The 18,349-nt window shown below is 37.6% G+C and overlaps 1 protein-coding gene and 1 long non-coding RNA gene across 4 annotated transcripts in view; both read left to right on the top strand.

The window, feature by feature from the left end:
• The window catches only part of LOC138061359 (uncharacterized), a 98,188-nt gene extending 84,943 nt beyond the window's left edge, over positions 1–13,245 (top strand). The window contains exon 3 of the long non-coding RNA XR_011134998.1: positions 7,685–13,245. This is a non-coding gene — a long non-coding RNA (uncharacterized lncRNA). The remainder of the gene's footprint in view (positions 1–7,684) is intronic.
• Positions 1–18,349, top strand: part of ROBO2 (roundabout guidance receptor 2) — a 1,122,084-nt gene that overhangs the window by 320,092 nt on the left and 783,643 nt on the right. The window lies entirely within an intron of this gene.

Below are 18,349 nucleotides of genomic sequence, written 5' to 3'. Positions count from 1 at the left end.
ATTAAATAGCCTCGCTTGCTCCAAGGTGAATGATACGGGAGAAGAACTGAAAAGAAAAATTTAAACTTTGGATTGCTGTATTTGTTATATTGGTCTACCTTATAGTAGCTCCCTTGTTAAGCTAACAGTCAGCTCGTATTTGTAAGTATCTGTATTTTCTAAGGGGAAGGAAATAGAACTGTGAAGCTTGTAGACAACTGATGTTACTACTTCTGTTCCCTAATTAGAGATAGTTGCCATAAAAGAAGGCAGCAGGGTACCACAACACTGTCTTTTAAAAGCTCCTGTGAAAGACAGACCTGTAAATTTTATGTAGAAACAACAAATACATATTTAATAAACTATAAAATTTAATACATGGGGAAAGTAATAATATAATAGGAGGAAGCCATCATGGCTTCTACAAAGGGCAGATGTACAGCTAGTGTGAAAGACTATTCAAATACATCAGTGAGAGAATGTGTGAAGAGAAATAAATGCATCTAATTCTGAAATTTTCCAAGAGTCTTTAGCTAAATCGCAACCAGAGTTTTTTAAGTACTAGTAAGAAACTGGAGGATGCTGCCAAGATAAAATAGTGAATTGGAATAAATACTTGGTTTTCAACATGACAAACCATTGTATGCACTGTAATGTCAGTACTGGTGTCACTTAAGCCCATGGTTAGGTACGGGCAGATATTACGAGCTTTGTTGTAGATGTAACAACTTTTTGATTTTCTGAAATAATCAGTGTCAGCAAGAGATTCTCCCTACTCAGGGGCCCTAAATCACACTTTGAGAAGCAGTACCTTAATTATTGGTCCAGTGCAACTATGCTTTCCTTAATATTAGAAATTACTGTTTAAATAGTAAATCATGGTCATGGTTTCCACCTCTTCATTGTTTGGTAGGATCATCCCACCAGTCCATCTATAATTAAACTTCTTCTCCATTCTTTATATGGGTGTGAAGTGGGAGCATAGTGTTGCCTTGCCCTGCCTAGGAAATTACTTGGTTTATATTGTACTTAATGGCGTTTGCAGTAACCTAATAGGTATTTCCGTAACTTAAATGATCTTGAATGCATCCTCCTTTCAAAATACCATTTTTCCCTTGAGGAGCACCAAGGCTGGCCGAGATATCCCCAGTGGCTCCCTCCTCCCAGCTGCTCCTCCTAGAGAGCTGGCCAGGGTGCAGGAAAAAACAGGTCAATTCAAGACTGGTCAAAGGACTCTGGACTAAATTTCAGTTAAATTTCAGGTAATCTTTTGTTAACTTGCACCTCTTCCGTGCACCTTGGATTTCAGTGTTTGAAGTCACTCTGAATTTGTGGTCCAAGAGTCTTTCTCACCTTCCTGCTATTGATACCCTTGCTGTTTGTGTGAGTCTGCATCTTCCAGGTAACTCTCAGTGTATTTACTTTTCATGTAAATATGTATTTATTTTTGTGAAGACTTCTCTTTATTAAATTTTCAGTAGCTCTCAGAAGTCCTTAACTCAAGGATTAATACACATCTTACACAGCAAACTGTTCATGCTCTGCTCTTCTATATAGATATTTTTTCTCTTTAAAAGTTCAGCTCAAAAAATAAACCCTTCTTCTGCTTAAGATGGAAGTGCCACAGTGTTGTACCTTAGACTCTGTAATGGGAGGATATTATCAAAGGAAACTAGTAGACAGTTTTGGTCTTAGTTTATTATAATTTAAGAAGATATAAACTATTACAATGGAAAGTAAGTTTTTAGATACCCTGTCAGCTTCCTGTCTTTAAAATTATGCAGTTTGTATATGCACTCTAAATTAACCACAGTGGGTTATGAAAGGGCAGTAATCAATAAGGCAGCTCATTATCTATGATACTTATAATTATCCAGATGCTAGTAGTTATATCTTGGTTTAACCAAAGCATATTAAAAAAAATGCCCTAACAGGACATCTCATTATCACCCTTATTTTTCCTGTGAGTTTTGTGGGAAAATCATGCTACTCATCTGAACTGCCACAACAACAGCATTATCCCTAGGGCGCTTTTTCATATCAAGGTTAATTTAAAGTGATTAGCATAAGCACTACAGATGTTGCTATGGGGATAGGAACTCACATCTACTATGATGGACATCACATGATTGCTGTTACAGCGCCAGTATGATTGGATTATTTGTTTTAATGTCATGCGAAACAAGTCACATGATAGAGATCAGAATCTTCTTAATAGCATTTCATATTCTGGGAATCAATCACCTTTTCTCCATTTCTTACTGTTAACAATGCACATAAAACAGATGTCTTTGGTTTACTGCTGCTCATATCTGAGTCTATTTGGTAAAATGACTAAAATAATGACTACATAACTAAAATAAACATCTGTATGAAAACTGTGAACCAATTCATTATATTCTACCATAATTGCAATTAATATTTTGAATAAGCTGAAATAAAATCCTAGCATTAATGAAATTAGATCACAGTTTATGATATATCCCTGTAGTGAGTGCATTGATGCATGGTTCAAATGTCAGTAAAGTCAGTGAAAAGCACCTTACTTGCCAAGTATGTTTTAGGTAAAGTCCTTTGAGTTCTCCACTCTCAATTCAATCAGAGGAGTATTCCCGATCTGCAAGTATCAGTAGAGAAAAAAAGAAAAAAACATTTGCTGGAGACTCAATAAGGACAATAATTAAAGTAATGTGGCGTATTTAAACATTAATTTTAATGCATTTTTTAATAACTCCTAACTATCATAACTGTGGGCAAAAGACCATGATTAACAGAGCTTTTAGAAATATCACTTTGGTGGAATGGGATGGTTTTGTCCTCTACAGGAGCGTACTTTAGAATCTACTGGGTGCTGTGTAACGCCTCTTGGAGACACTTATCTTTCACTAGTGACTGCGTAGGCAACAAAAGCTCCTAAATTTGGTCTTCTAAATTATGTCTAGAATAAATGCTAATGTAACTTAGCATGCAGCTTATTAACCTTTCCTCTACTTTCATCTCTCATGACTATTACTGTGACTGTTTGGATTTTTTATCTAAGATGTTCTTGTTTTCAGGAAAATAGAAGCAGTCAACTGGGAAACTGCTCTGACTAGTGGCTTTACTTTCTGAATAATTTTATGTCTTTGTTGTGTGATTGGGTTTTAAGTGCACCAGTTTTGTTCTATGCAGTGTGGTATTATACTGAAAAATAATAGGAAAAATGACCAAGTAAACAGGCTTTTCGAACATGCTAAGAATAACAAAGAATATTTAAAACTCATATGTTATTTGCTTAAGCATTGACTCAGTAAAACTCTCACTTCTTTTAAGGTGGCATAAATTTTTCATATCTCAGGGAGTGTCAGAAAATAATTAGAGACTGATATTATCATACTCTGATGATGGGTGATAGGTAATCATGATGTTAGCAATGCTTCAAAGCTAAGCTAGTGGTAGCGCTGGTGAGTGGAAATGGATTTATTGCACATATTAGGTGAGATTCTGCAGTTATACTGTCCTCTTTTCACAAGAGATATTTGAATCTTTTAATTTTCAAAGAATAGTCACCTGCGAGGGGCAGAAATTCAGTTTTTTGGGTCATCACTGAAAGGGCAGAAATATAAGCAGCTCAGCACTCTGAACCATCCTTGAGCAATCAAATGAGCAATAGGTACTGCGATTATTGTAAAAAAATTGTGTATTCTGAGGAGCTCAGTTACCTGTTGATAAAACCATCAAGTACGTGACTATGCAGAATGTAAACACACTATAAAAAACAGACAAATTGATAGGTTGGTTTTCTTCACAGTTGTGGCCCTTTCTACTCATGCACACCTGTGGAAAAGGAGATATTATATTCAATTCTTCACACATCTTGGTATGACTATTATTTTTAATTGTAAACAACTACACTATATAGTGATCTTCTTAAGGCATGGGGAAGTTGTGTTCATCTTATAGCTATAGTGAAGCAAAACAATTGTTGCTGATTGGAATCTGCAACAACTCCTGTTCTACCTGCAAAATGTCTTTATCCACATCTTCCTGCACAACTCCACTGCTCCACAGACAACATATTAAAGGTGTATATTCAGGTTCTTATCCTTCCACAAGGTTTGCTGAAGTATCTGAACTAGCTAGAAATAATCAAGAAACAGTAGCACATGCAAGCCATTTTACTTTGCTGAATGCTACATCAGGCAATGTAAATCCACTCCAAGTCTTTTTTTCCTCTCAAAAGTTTGATGAGTCCTTGATGAATAGAACTCTTCAGCATTATATTCCCTGTGAGGTGGTAGGTATTGGTGCATTAATACCACTACTCTAAGGCTACTAAATAATACACCAGAAATAGAGAGGCTTCAGTTCTGTTCTTTTATTTCAAAGTTGTTCATGCTGAAAACAGTCTGCTATTAACATTGAATATAAAACAGGATTTTAAGCGCTTTTAAGGATAATCACTATTTTTTAAATGAAAAATACTTTCAGACTGATTCACCATTATGTTACTCTGATCATTTTATACAACTATGATTTACAGTGAAACTACAGTTACTAGAATGGTAGATCACAACCAAGCTATTTCTGATGAAAAAATAGTAATTACTGTTAAAAGATAATCTGATCACTTTAGGCAAGGATAGATACTTGAGATGCTAATTTGTATATACACCAAAGGCTTTTCGGAAGATTTCTAAAGAAGAAATTGGAAGAGATTCAAAGACATTATTCAGCATTCAAAGACATTAGCAGTTTTATTGGTGAAATGTTTAGTGAATAGAAACACGAGCCCAACTTTCTGAATTTTCAAAAAGTTTCATTATTTTATTTTCATTTTCAATGTTTCTATAATTCCAGCTACATACAGAGGCTATATATATATGTGTGTGTGTGTGTGTGTGTGTGTGTATATATATATGTATTATATATGTATTATATATGTATTATATATGTATATATCTATATCTCACTTTTATAACAAATTCATGGTTAAGAAGACTGTTCCTGAATTATTTCACACTTTCCAGATTAAGGAGCAGAAGAAATCCTATAAGACTTTGAACCCCTTGTGTAGAAAGAAGAATTTGGGAAATGTGTTATGATCTCTGACTAAGCTTTTAGACTTACTGTATATTCTAGCCAAGCTTCCAGAAATTCACCCATCAGTACTTAGAGCTGCTGTATCTGTTGACAACAATAGCTCTTAAAATCACTGTCTCTCTCCTGCAGTTCAATTTCCTATGCTCCACTTTGCTGCCCTACATACATTTTATGTCTAAGAACAAGCATTTGTTATCTCAATGTTGCTACATAAGTATGGTGTTACCCCCCTGAATTTCTATGCAAATGTTTTGACTTCCTTCATGTTATAATTATGTATTATGATCTAACAGTCTACTCAGAGAAGATTAGCAATACTCTCATGTTTACAAAACCAACATATTTAAAGAGTAATGGTTGGTTTATAACAAAAAGAATGTTTTCCATTGATAGGATGGCCCCGTTAAAATGTTATTGGTAATTTCTGTTGTTCTTTTTAATCATTTAATTGTATGCTAGCTCTGTTAAGAGGGAAAATCATTAGAAAGTATTGTAATACAGAAATGTCATATCCCAGCACATCTGAAAACATTTTTATGGAATTGTGAACTCGCGAATATAAGGTCAACACTCTCCCAGAGCTGGCATGAGGTCCCACTTTAATTTTAGCACTACCAGTGAGATCCAATTGTCTTTATCAGAAATCTCCCTGTGTAACTTTAAAAACAGAAAACAGCAATCCCTTAGCTCTTGTGAATCAGCATAGCTCTGATGAAGCCAGAATTTTAAACATATGCCAGGAAGGACTAGGAACTGGCATTTGGCATTTGGTTAGCATCGTCATTCTTAAACGAAAGGAATTAAAAGTTTCAGATGATTTTAGTGCGGCTATGTTTGTGTGAGCACGGTGATTGTATTGTGATAAACACAGTTTCACTAAATTATGTTCAAGCATCCATAATTAATTTGTGTGTAGGTTTTTTCAAAAGACTGAGTGTTGAGCTGTGTTCATAGTAAAGAAATGGGAAATACAGTATTACTGTCTGTGGGAGGAGACTTAAGGCTCCACTCAGACCCACTCTAAATATTTAATTGCCTATCAAAAAGCTTGCAGTCTATAAAGCCCAGACTCCTTGCAGAAAATCTGCATTTCCTTATACTTCATCCTTTAATGTGATGTGCATGGACTACTTGGGCATTTGGAGTTAGGACTGGAATAAACTGAAATAGTAAAAAATTTGTAGGTATACCAGACTCTGATTGCTTCTACATTAAGAAGTGCACTAGGGGAAGGATGTAGAAATGACTGCTGATTTGATATATAAGAAGAAATGTCAGTTTTCAAATCTGACAGAAAGGAAAGAAGGATTTATAGATTTTCTGCTCTAAGGATGTGTGGCCAGGCAGAGTTCTTCTGTTATTGTTTGTAGCATGATCCCGATTTTCTTGCTCCTCGGCTTGACTGTCGCAGACTAACTCCATCATTTTTCTCGTTAAGTGCTGTTCAAGCCTGTGAGAAAACAAGGAATTAAATCCTCACACTCCTGGTAGTTAGCATAAGAAGAGAGGGCAAAGTTAGGACAGGAGTTCAGACACTGTTCTTTTTATTCATTATCCATAATAGTTTTTCAGCCATTATGGGAGCTTCTGCATGGAAAGAGGTGAAGTAATTTACTACTTCCGCAGAGCAGAGAGGGAAAGGCTTGTGATGCAGACAAGTGTGAGAAGAGGAGGACAGTTTAGCACATATATACTTCTATCCTAGATCCAGCTATCTTCATGTGCATGGGCAAACTTTTTCAGGCCTCCTAAGAGTAAAGGCATGAGGATGTAAGGTCACAGTTCTGCTCGTTAATATTACTATCCCAAATGAAGCTTTCAGTGGCCTATTTCATTCCACTTGTGAAAAATATGAGAATTTATTAAGAGCGCTCTCTCTCTCTCTCTCTCTCTCTAAATTTCCCATTACTAAATTAAGCATGGAAGTGTGGTTTTCTTTTTCCTCAGACACCATTTGTTTCCCAAAAGTAATTACAATATCAGCTTGATAAAGGCTGCTAGTAATTTTGTTAAGAAATTTCTAAAAAAGAGCAGAGTAACTTAACAACCTAAGAGAATTGGCTGTGGGATCTACTGCACTCAGGAGACTGCCGTGTTCCCCGTTAGGAATTTCAACCACTGTAATTAGCAGCAAATTTCCCTATCTCTGTATGTTAAACAGGGAATTCATCTTCAGTTCGTTTCTGCCTGGGGCACGGAGAAACCAGAGGAAAAGAAATGCCTGGGTTAAGCAGTGTTAGCTGTACTGGAAGGAAGTAAACCCAGAAATTGTTCTGGGCTCTGCTTTATGACCTGTGCAACCTTGTCAAAGGCCAGGGTCTCACCTCAGTTATAGTCCAGAGAAAACTGCAAACACAGAGCTGCGTAGGAGACACCTAGACAGAGAAATTAGGGGGTTATGGATGAGGTTGTTTAGAAACTAATGAATAAAAGATGGGGTTTTCCATTGTAGAGGTACTGTGCAAAGACAATCAGTAACTTCAGTGACCTCTTTTACTGCCTATGCAGTATCAAACCTTGTATAAGTAAACATTTTCTGTATCAAAACAGTGAGATAGGGAAGATGGCTAGTATAAAACTATAGTATATAACTAAGCTGATAATGTCTAATATTGTCTGTCAGCCATCCTGTTTGATTGTGTCCAGTTCTGGGCTCCCCACTACAAGAGAGACATGGCACTACTGGAGAGAGTCCAGCAGAGGGCTACCAAGATGATGAGGGCACTGGAGCATCTCTCCTAGGAAGAAAGGCTGAGAGAGCTGGGCCTGTTCAGCCTGGAGAAGAGAAGACTTGAGAGGCGATCTCATCAATGTCTACGAGTATCTGAAGGGGGCGTGTTGAGAGGATGGGGTCAGACTCTTCTCCGTGGTGCCCAGCGACAGGACAAGAGGCAACGGGCAGAAACTGAAGCTCAGGAAGTTCCATCTGAACATGAGGAAAAACTTCTTTCCTGTGAGGGTGATGGAGCAGTGGAACAGGCTGCCCAGAGAGGCTGTAGAGTCTCCTTCGCTGGAGATCTTCAAAACCCGTCTGGATGCGAACCTGGGCAATGTGGTCTAGATGACCCTGCTTGAGCAGGGAGGTTGGACTAGATGATCTCCAGAAGTCCCTTCCAACCTTGGCCATTCTGTGATTCTGTGTGATTTTTTTTCTTGCTGAGTGCTAATCTTACAAGGAAAGGAGGGCTGTGAAAACATACTTCAATATAATAAATAAAGAAGCTAGATATTTATGAAAAGTAGCAAATTGTTTTTCCTTATGCATTTATTTAATTATTTATCAACTCTGCTGGTTTAAAAGCTATATTTGAGTATCCCCCACAAATGGAACTTAAGTGTTGTAAATAGTCATGAATCTGTACTCATAATACTCATAAGGTGTAAGTGAAAGCCAGTAGAAAAGCTCCCTGTTCCTCTTTTAGGGATCTCAAAGTATTTTATGTAACTCTTTCCCATGAAGTAAGAAGGTAGATGACAAAGGGTTTCATAAACCTTACTTTTGTTTCATAGACAAATGTTTTATTATAAATATTTGCACAAACTGATGAAACAAAATGACATATCATTATCTGAAACTTGACCTGGCTCCAAATTTTATAATCCACTTCTGTTTCTCTGATTGTGATAAACAAAGTGTGATATAAGTGCTCTAAGTTTTTGTTTATAAGCAAAAAGAAGAACCAGTGATAAACCTGGCAATTTAGGTTCTTTTCTAGTTTATGGTTCAGCCACTACTAAAGATAAAACCTGAATTGAATTACATTTTGAATTATCCAAAAATGTTACTCATTTCAAACTTTTACTCTTTCCTTCCTGCTGCTAACAGGAATGACAGAATATAGAAAGAAGACTGACTACACAGTTACAAAGCAATTCATCATGGAACATCTGAGAGTACCTTATATTTAAAAACTTGGAGAAGTAAAGAAGACTGTTTTAGATTTGGCTTTGCACTTGCACATTAAAAAAAAAGCATTTAATTAGTTTCAAAAGCTTTGCTAATACTGCACTAATTTGCATATTTTTTGTTGTTCACCCAAGGTAATTTCATTCTATGTTCAAACACTTATCTAAAAAGACCTTGCCTGTCTTTAGAGAAAAGAACAGATTAAAAAACATAATCAGTCCTTTTTCTTGGGTTCACAAAAGGCAAACTGAACTATCTGATCTTTACTAAAGTGTTCCCTGAATGTCAGTTTCCCAAATGACTTTTTATTATTGTTATTATTTATGCTGCTTATACACTTTAAAATTAAACTTCCGTCCAGCTACGAAACCATAGCTAAAGCCTAAGGATAAGCAACTGTTAATTCATAATAAGAGAATAACTCTTATGAAAAAAACAATTGCAAAATGCTTTGAAAATTAATGTTATGAAAAAAGAGATGATATTATAAACTGAGACGTTAATTTTTTTTCCTTACAGTCTTGACATTATCATTATTCCAATCAGTGTATCAGAAATGCTAAATTTCTGACTGAGATCCATTTGTTTTGTCTATGGAAGAGGCTGTATACATAGGGAGGCTGACTGGAGTTTGCTGCATGGAGTTTTTATATTTTCATTGGCTTATTTAGGAAGTCATGGCAATCTGACTGCTTGTGGGGAAGCTAGACCTCATCTACAGTGCATTATTGTGCCATTAATAGATTGTATTAATTATAAGCCTCAGAGGCTTTTTTTGGTCACCTCTAGAAGCCAGGAAGCAATTGCTTTTCCATTGCTGTATGACAAATGGCAGAGGGGAGAAGGAAGAGGTGAGTTGCTGAAACATCAGAGATCACTTGGGGCTGGAGACTGCATGCGTTGCTGTTAAAAAGTCTCATCATCTGCTTTGTTGACATACTTTTCTTAGACATTCAAGGTTAAACTTAATGATGGTAAATGATATTTATCAGCTCTTAATTGCGTAAAACGGCATTTGTCCTCTGTAACAGCTTTCAAATCTCTTCCCTGTCTGCATATCCAGTAGGGTTTTGAAGCCATAGCAATCCATCAGGTCATCCCATAAGAGGCTGCACTTAACCTGCTGGGTGCCCAAGCCTACCATCGCAGAACCACAGCCAAGAGCTGGGGTCCTGGAGCACAGCAAACCCCAACGCGGGAGTTCGGGGACGTTCTCAGTGAAGGTGATAGCGATGGGCAAGATGCTTGCCCTTGAAAAATCAAAGGAACTGAAAATATTGACAGGGCAGGATGGGTGTTTCTTAAATAACATCAGCCCGATAAATTTGTCATGACATAGAGGGAAGGCCAGAGAAAGGACCTGGGTGACAGATGTTGTAGAAAAATTTGGCATGTACTTTTCAACTTTATGACTTCTGGTGTTGGCAGAAGAGAAACATCTCAGAAGGTTATTACTAGGGAAGAACAATCGTTCAGGAAAGAAATATCTTCTGTTTCTCTGGAAGAAACTGAAAGAACTGCCAAGTCATTATACCCTGTTAAATCCTTTGGCTAGGGATGTTTTTTTCCCTGTAGAATATAAAAGAGGTATGCAAAAATATATGAGACTTGTATGTTTGTACACACATCTAGAAGTATTCATTTGATATAAATAAACATAGCTGTGATAAAATCAGTAAACACAGAAACTTTACACCATGTTAAGAATCAGCCCGTAATATTTGCATACCTCTGTATGAATAATTTTTATCACTATATCTTGAGTATTTCATCATGATTTTGCATTTTTACATAATTGTATCCATTATTTACCCCCCAAAAGTGGCACTGACAGCAGCATGACAACTGAACTCTTTATTCTTCCTACTTCACTCTGTTTACTGGCAATCCAATTAATTGCTGCTAGACCTTGTACTTCAAAATGCATTTGAATTCCTGTATGGAATTTGGATTTGTAGGTAGCCATCATCCAGCTGAAAATACATTCAAGTGTTTTAGTTCTGATTGCTGGAAGAATGATCCAAATAAACACTAACAAGATAATTCTGAATATCAAACCATGTTTGATTAAGCTTTTCTCTAGCTTTTCTCAGAATATTTGCATTCTAGGATTTTACTATCAGTCATTTGTTTTATATTCTCCTTTGATATTTGACTTATTTCAGACTATGGGAAAAATAGTGAAAGCACTGAAATTGATTTCCTTCTCTTTTTTATTTCTTTTTCTCTAGTTGGTTATAGTTCTTCTTGTACTGTTGGGGTACAGATTTCAATTTTTAAATGCTGGTAGAGCCTGGATGCAGACTGCCAACATCAGTTTGCTCATGGCTGGCGTATGTTGTCTGTAAATCAGCTTGAGCATAAATATAATGTACCTGAGCTCCCATACTATCAGTTTTTCCACATGAATGACTTTATGTTTACCCCAAAGAGACCAGTAATGAGGCCATTAAATGGCACAGAGGATACTCATGGTTAGTCAAAAGGAAGCATTCTACTCTCTGTGCTGCCTTTTTGTATTTTATTCTGAAGGTACACAGATGTGAGAACCTGAGATAAAAATATTGAAGGCAACGACACCTTTTTATTTTTCTCTTCTTGTCGTAGTGGTATAAAAAGTCTTCGTATATGCCACTTTGCAGAAGTGATTAATTTCTGTATCGAATATGTGCAGCACCCTTGCTTTTTTCTCCAGGACACTCACATATGCTAATTGATCATAGACACTTTAAAGACAGGCAGCTAAGAGTATTTATCCCAGGTGCGTATCTGTCCTCTTCCATCTAGTCTAGTCATAGCACTGTTGCTGATGAAAATATTGTTAGCTGTGGATGTTTTTAAGAGGTGATTGAGCATCTGCTAGATAGAACTGGTTGACTAAGAGATTTTGCCTGGATAACTAAAGAGCTTTCAGATCTGAATTGCTTACTTCTCTACTCTAAGGAAGTAAATCTCTATTGAAATAGGTCTTGGATTCCTACATGCTTCTTTGTGTCAGGCTTTTATTGATCTAGATGTACATAACATTCCTAGAGTTTAAAAAAAAAAAAAGAACTAAAAAATCAGAAATAGGTACAGATATTTTGGTAAGGAAAGCTTTGTTTCTGAGAGAATGACTGTATTTCCCAGCTGAAATTGTTTCTAAGCTCTGGACAGTTTAAAATCAAAGCAATCAAACCAATGAAGCTATTCTATTTCCTCCTATTTTCAATAAATAAATCTTTAGTGTGCTAAATGTATATCTTCAGGGCAGCAGTGTAAGAAAAAAAAAAAAAAAAGATCCCCGCACTTTTAAAGATATTTGACTCAAGTACTTGGTGTCCTCCACAGCAGGTAGAAAATCATGAAACATTAAAACACAGCTGTCTTAAAGCTAATTTATTAGACCAGTTGTATTTTCAGACATATCAACGGGAAAATTAAATCAACTGTCTTTATAAAATGTATTAAAGTAATTTGTTTTACTGCTCCTCAGCAGGAGGAAAAAAATAAAATAAAGACAAACCTGCCACCAGTAATGAATAAAGAATACTCCACAGCAGGAAAGAAAAGGAACAGAAGGAAAAAAAAAAACCTCACAGGATTTAAAAAGTTCATCATAAAGAGCACCATGTGCAACATGACAGCTGTGGTCAAAATAGGCACACCCTTGTGGCTGCATGCTGGCGTTCATTCAGATATGACAGTCTCCTCTCACTATTAGTAGTCTATCTTACAAAGCCTCTCTTTGTGAGCATTAAAAGAAGCTATAAAGATGGCCCACCAAGATTGCTTACAAAAGTTTAAAATATTTTTAAAAAATAACAGCAAGCTTTACTCTAACTTATGTTCCGTGTAACATTGTTGATTTCCATGAAGCTGTAAGACAGGGAAAATACAGCCATTTTGGGAGCAGTGTCTTCCTGGACCCAGAGGACCATATATATTCTGTCTCTTCCCTTTGCTCCTATCCCAGCTGTTGTGATTTGCCTTGCTATACTGATGGTTTGAGCCTCTGCATCCTATTCGAGGACGCAGAGGACTCCCAAAATGCTCTGGCCGGTCAGTGTCACAATACAGTGGAGGGTACTACTGTACACACAGAGCAGCCTGCAGGTATCTTGTTTCTGGAAAATCTTTGAGAGAGAAGAAGGAAAGAGAATGGCAGAAATACACTACTATTAATAGAATGTCCTATAAAATGCTGAAAATGTATGTGAATATTTGTGTGTGAGCAAAGCCCTTATTTAATCACTCTAAACAGCATGTAGAAAGGTTAAAACTTTGTATTTCACCATTTTTTTTGTTGTAAATATACTAATTGCCTCCTTTTTCAGTTATTATAGATCTCTCTGTTATGTCCAGTAATATTTATTTACTGAATTATTAACTGCATTAAACCGATTCTTACTAAAATGTCATAAGCTTTCTTATGTTAACGTAACAGTAAAGGTGGACAATATGCATGTGCGTGTGCCACGGAGCCATAGAGATTTAGGTTGCTGTTCCACAGAAAGATAAAAGGCAGAGGATGCTACCAACATTATGGGAGTCTTCCTTGTGGAGAAAGAACACCTGCATAGGAGAGGTGACATTCATGTCAACATTTGCTAGCCCATTTAGCTGTATTTGGGGAAGAAGACATTCAACATGAGAACCTTGGGGAACAGAGAGGTAATTTGCTGTGGTCACATGAAAGCTACAGTTCACAGCTTTCCCTACCTCTTTGCCATTCAGTTCAGGATCAGAAAGTTCATAGCCAGCAAAGGGGGCTAAAAGTTATCGTTTATAGAGGTGATTCCTTGCGCTGTCAAGATGTGGTTGACAAACAAAAAAAAAAAACAAAAAAACACAAGCTTTACTTTACCATTACTGGAGCCATATAAGCTATCTAATTTTTTCCTTTGCCTTTCTGATCTTTTCCAATTCTTCATCAGTGTAAGACAAAGAGGAGTCTGTTAGGCTGCAAACCAGAAGATGCTGAAAGCCACTGTTGCCTAGTGTTCAGCACAGCCCGCTGAGCTCCATTTGCTACACTTTTGCTGTGCCAGAATCATGAAAACAGGTCTTAGTGCTGGATCATTGAGATCTCATCTTGTTCCTCAGTGGCCTTGCCTAGCCATGATAACAAAACCCATTAAATCATTCAGTGCTTGCCCATGCTAACAGAATTGCTGCCTGAGCAGCTCTTGAATCGCGTTAGAACATGTCTCAGCTGCCTGTGAGCAAGGCAGAAATCCTACTCTGATTGAGGCTGACCACTTCCTTAATACTTAGATCTTGTTTTTCCTCCCGTAGCATACCCAACATTTTTAAAGAACAAGGGAAAGGAGACGATAGGACTCCGGGAAGCAGGCATGGTTAGTAATTCGCCTTCAGAACTAAGAAGGTGAAAACATAAGGACATGCGGTGGACTGTTTTGCACACAATCCCATATAGCTTTTTTGTGCTGTGATCTTGTAATTGCAAATTAGAAAGTAATAAACCACCACTGCTCGTGTCTCTTTATCTCAGGCTGTAGTTTCTGCAGCTTGTCCTGAATGTCTGGGAGACCAGACCCACATACTTACATTAACATTTTGTCCCACAACAATGTTAGAAAAGTTTCTTTCCTCTAGCAGCTGAAAACAGTCTTTAGCCTCCTAGAAATGCTAACTGGAATACTGAAAAATAGGTGCTAGACTATTTTATTTAGAGGGGAAAAAATGGAGGATCAGGGGAATGATTTCCTTGATAGAAATAAAAAGCAGTGCCTGAACACTCCTGAAGAAAAGAGGAGGTTGGGCAGGCTGGACCAGGTCCTGGGAGGTCCTGGGAGGGCAGGAAAATTATGAGAAAAGTAAAAGGTAGAGCATTCACCAACAGCCTTGACACTGCATGATATGAGACTGAATGGTCATTCCACATTTAAAACCAGGACAGCAAAAGGCCTCCACCTCTCTTTCCTGGACACCAAATGCTGCTCCCCCAAATACACCTTGCTCTTGTGGCCTGACTCCATCTTGTCAGCCTGCATGTGTATACAGGACTAGGTTACACTGAAAAGGCTAAAGTTGAGGCAATTTTGTGGCCAGCAAAGAAAGGTTCACCAAGTGTTGGGATAATTTTAGATGGAAGGGGGTCTATGTCATCTTACTCCTAAAATATCAACCTTGGAAATGTCCAGTGGCCCTAAATGCAGAAAGACAGAGCTGATGATAAAGCCTCTAGACTAGCTAAGCAAGGCCTAATGATAACAGTGTATGAAATCACAGTACTGTTCCTGAGTAAATTCTTCCAAAATATAGATATTTCTTAAAGATGGCTTGAAAATATTTTTACCAGACAAGTATTTATGTACTGAATGTAAGTTTTGCATTATGTGGCCATAGTATTTTTAACATACTCCTTGGAGCTATCTCATGGCAAAATGGTGTAAAAGTGACATTAAACTATCCCATTGAGTGGTTGGGGCTCATGGAGAACAGTAAAACTTGCAAATCATTATTAATTCACTTCTAAAAATTCTTCCAGCAGACAGCTATTACTCGTCTAAAAGAAGCCAGTGTAAATTGGCTCCGTATGAGGAATACTTTTAACCACATGCAGTCCTCCTGACTTCAGAAGATTTCTGTGCAACTTTAAAGATTTTGGAATTAGAGTTAAATCCTGCCAGGAAAAAAACAACAATTAAAAAGTCTCTTTTTTCATTTTGCTACAAATACTCTCTAACATTTTCAAGAAAGGAATCCCCTGCTAAGCAGGTAATGATTGATGCACTAAGAATGATTTCTGATCTTTTTGAGAAGAGCTGTGACTAAAAAGGGATCTGTTGGCTGATTAACTTGACTTCGGTGTTGAAAAAAGACATTAAAATTATTTGCAATGGAAAAGATATAAAGGGAACCTCCCCACCCAAAAAAGCTAATTTTAATTCGCATTGAATCTGAAAGTATACAGATGACAATATTTATATCTTCCCAAAGAAATCCTCAATGGTACCTAGAGAAGTAGGTATATAGGGGATCTATTTTAGTATTAAAGGGAAAAATAACAAAGGAAACCTAAGAAGGTCTTTGGCAAAAAGGAGACAGTGTTACGATTAATGAGACATTCTTAAATAAAACAGTCTTATTAAAGATTAGTTTTAGGGCCACTATCATTTCTTATAAATGACTTATAAGATGGGATCAAGAGCAGAATTTAAATATGTTCCTGAGAAAATGAGTTTAAGATCAAACAATCCAAACGGCATTGATAGAATTCAATAGGATTTGTACAGATTAGGGAGTAAGGATATAAGGGGGAGAGAGACAAAAAAATTTGCTACACAATGGAATTGCAATACATGGCATTGATGTATTTTATCACTTCAGGTCCAAATAGCATAGCTTGTAAAGTGGTGTCATAGTCCCACATAAAATCAATTTTTCTAATAAAATTTATATGTCTTCATAGCCCCTTAAGCTCACACAGCTTGACTGCATAACAAACAGTTTGTGTCTCTAATGTAGTAGCTACCTAATTCAACGGTTTTAGGTAATTAAAGTGTGGAATTTATGAAATGTGTTGTGCTGTGAGCATTCCCGCTTCCCACCCCATGTCATTCTTAATGTGTGCAAACAGGCATCTGCTCCCCAAAATCTGTCACCCATTAATAGTCTGCTGCAGCAAGCGATAAAAATTTAAACAGGTCCTGCAGGTCCAGCTTGATATGGGCCCAGTCACTTCTGGTGAGGAACATGGAAGCAATGTTTGGGAGGACCAGTGATTTGTCGTTTTAAGGAGCTGAAAGGTAAGCCTATTCTTACCTTCCCTTCATATAGTGGAAAGTATCTTTTGCAGATGTTACTAAAGCCTTCAGAAAGTATCTGCAGGAGGTGAGGAGGATCCTACTTCCCTGAAAATATGAAAATCCTTCTTGTCTCCTTTTGCAGCGTAACTTTCTGTGCTAGGCGTGAGCTCGGCAGAAGGACTTGTTTATTCCCCTGACTCGGTTTTCGTGGCACAACACTCCACATTCACAGGGTAAAAACTGCTTATGCTGTTGCACAGAACACTTACAACTGTGTGATCTTTATCTTCTTGCATTTTCCAAACCAGAGCAGTTCTAGATTGTAATAATTGCATGTTGCATGTTATAAAATGCTTGGAAGTCATTTAAAAGCAGGAAACAATATGGACCTGATCCTACAAATACTTCCAAAAGTAGTGTTCATTGTTTAAAATTAAACGCATGCATGTATTTTACCAGGATAAAAACACAGAAGAGGAAAAGCCAATCAAACTTAGAAACATAAATCTTTTCTCTTCTTGCTATTGCATGACTATTTTTTTTTTTTTTGCATGTTGGTCTTTCGTCTTTCTTGAACTTCCAACGGCAAGAGGACACACATACTTTTAGGACCTTCTGTTCACCAAAGATCATAAACTATTTTTCTTTCTCCTAGTCCACCCTCATCTGTTTCTCCAGTGATATTCTCGCATGGTCTTTCCTATGTCACTGGTGTGGTCAGAAAGGTGGAAGAGCTAATGATGCATAGGCAAAACTAATGAGCAGTCCATTGTATGTTTAAAATGTTTAATTTTGAGGCTTTCTGAAGCCATGCAAAGCCTATAAATGAGGATTATTGGATGATAGCAACCTAGCTAGGGTCCTGATGATAGGGAATTATAGTGGTGTGTACTATTTTTCTAATATATGTAGATATATGTTGAAAAGATGGATTAACTCTGAAACAGTCACTGTGGAAAATATGTTTCAGTGGATAAAAGCTCCTCTCTCTTTAGCTCTAAGTGCAGGAATAGCATGAGGAGAACAGAAAGGAGTTAAGTGAGGTATTTGGCATGAACACTTAGACTGTTCCGAAATCACAGAATCACAGAATGGTTTAGGTTGGAAGGGACTTCTGAAGATCATCTAGTCCAACCTCCCTGCTCAAGCAGGGTCCTCTAGAGCATATTTCCCAGGGTCACATCCAGACGGGTTTTGAAGATCTCCAGCGAAGGAGACTCCACCACCTCTCTGGGCAACCTGTGCCAGTGCTCTGTCACCCTCACAGTGAAGAAGTTTTTTCTCAGGTTTAGGTGGAACTTCCTGTGGTTCGGTTTCTGCCCGTTGCCTCTTGTCCTGTTGCTGGGCACCACGGAGAAGAGTCTGACCCCATCCTCTCGACACCCCCCCTTCAGATACTCGTAGACATTGATGAGATCGCCTCTCAAGTCTTCTCTTCTCCAGGCTGAACAGGCCCAGCTCTCGCAGTCTTTCTTCCTAGGAGAGATGCTCCAGTGCCCTCATCATCTTGGTAGCCCTCTGCTGGACTCTCTCCAGTAGGGCCATGTCTCTCTTGTAGTGGGGAGCCCAGAACTGGAGACAGTACTCCAGGTGAGGCCTCCCCAGGGCTGAGTAGAGGGGCAGGATC

Source organism: Struthio camelus, chromosome 1, assembly GCF_040807025.1.
Source record: "Struthio camelus isolate bStrCam1 chromosome 1, bStrCam1.hap1, whole genome shotgun sequence".
Lineage (NCBI taxonomy): Eukaryota > Metazoa > Chordata > Aves > Struthioniformes > Struthionidae > Struthio > Struthio camelus.
Note: the sequence above shows the minus strand (reverse complement) of the source record. Positions and strands in the feature narration are given on the sequence as shown.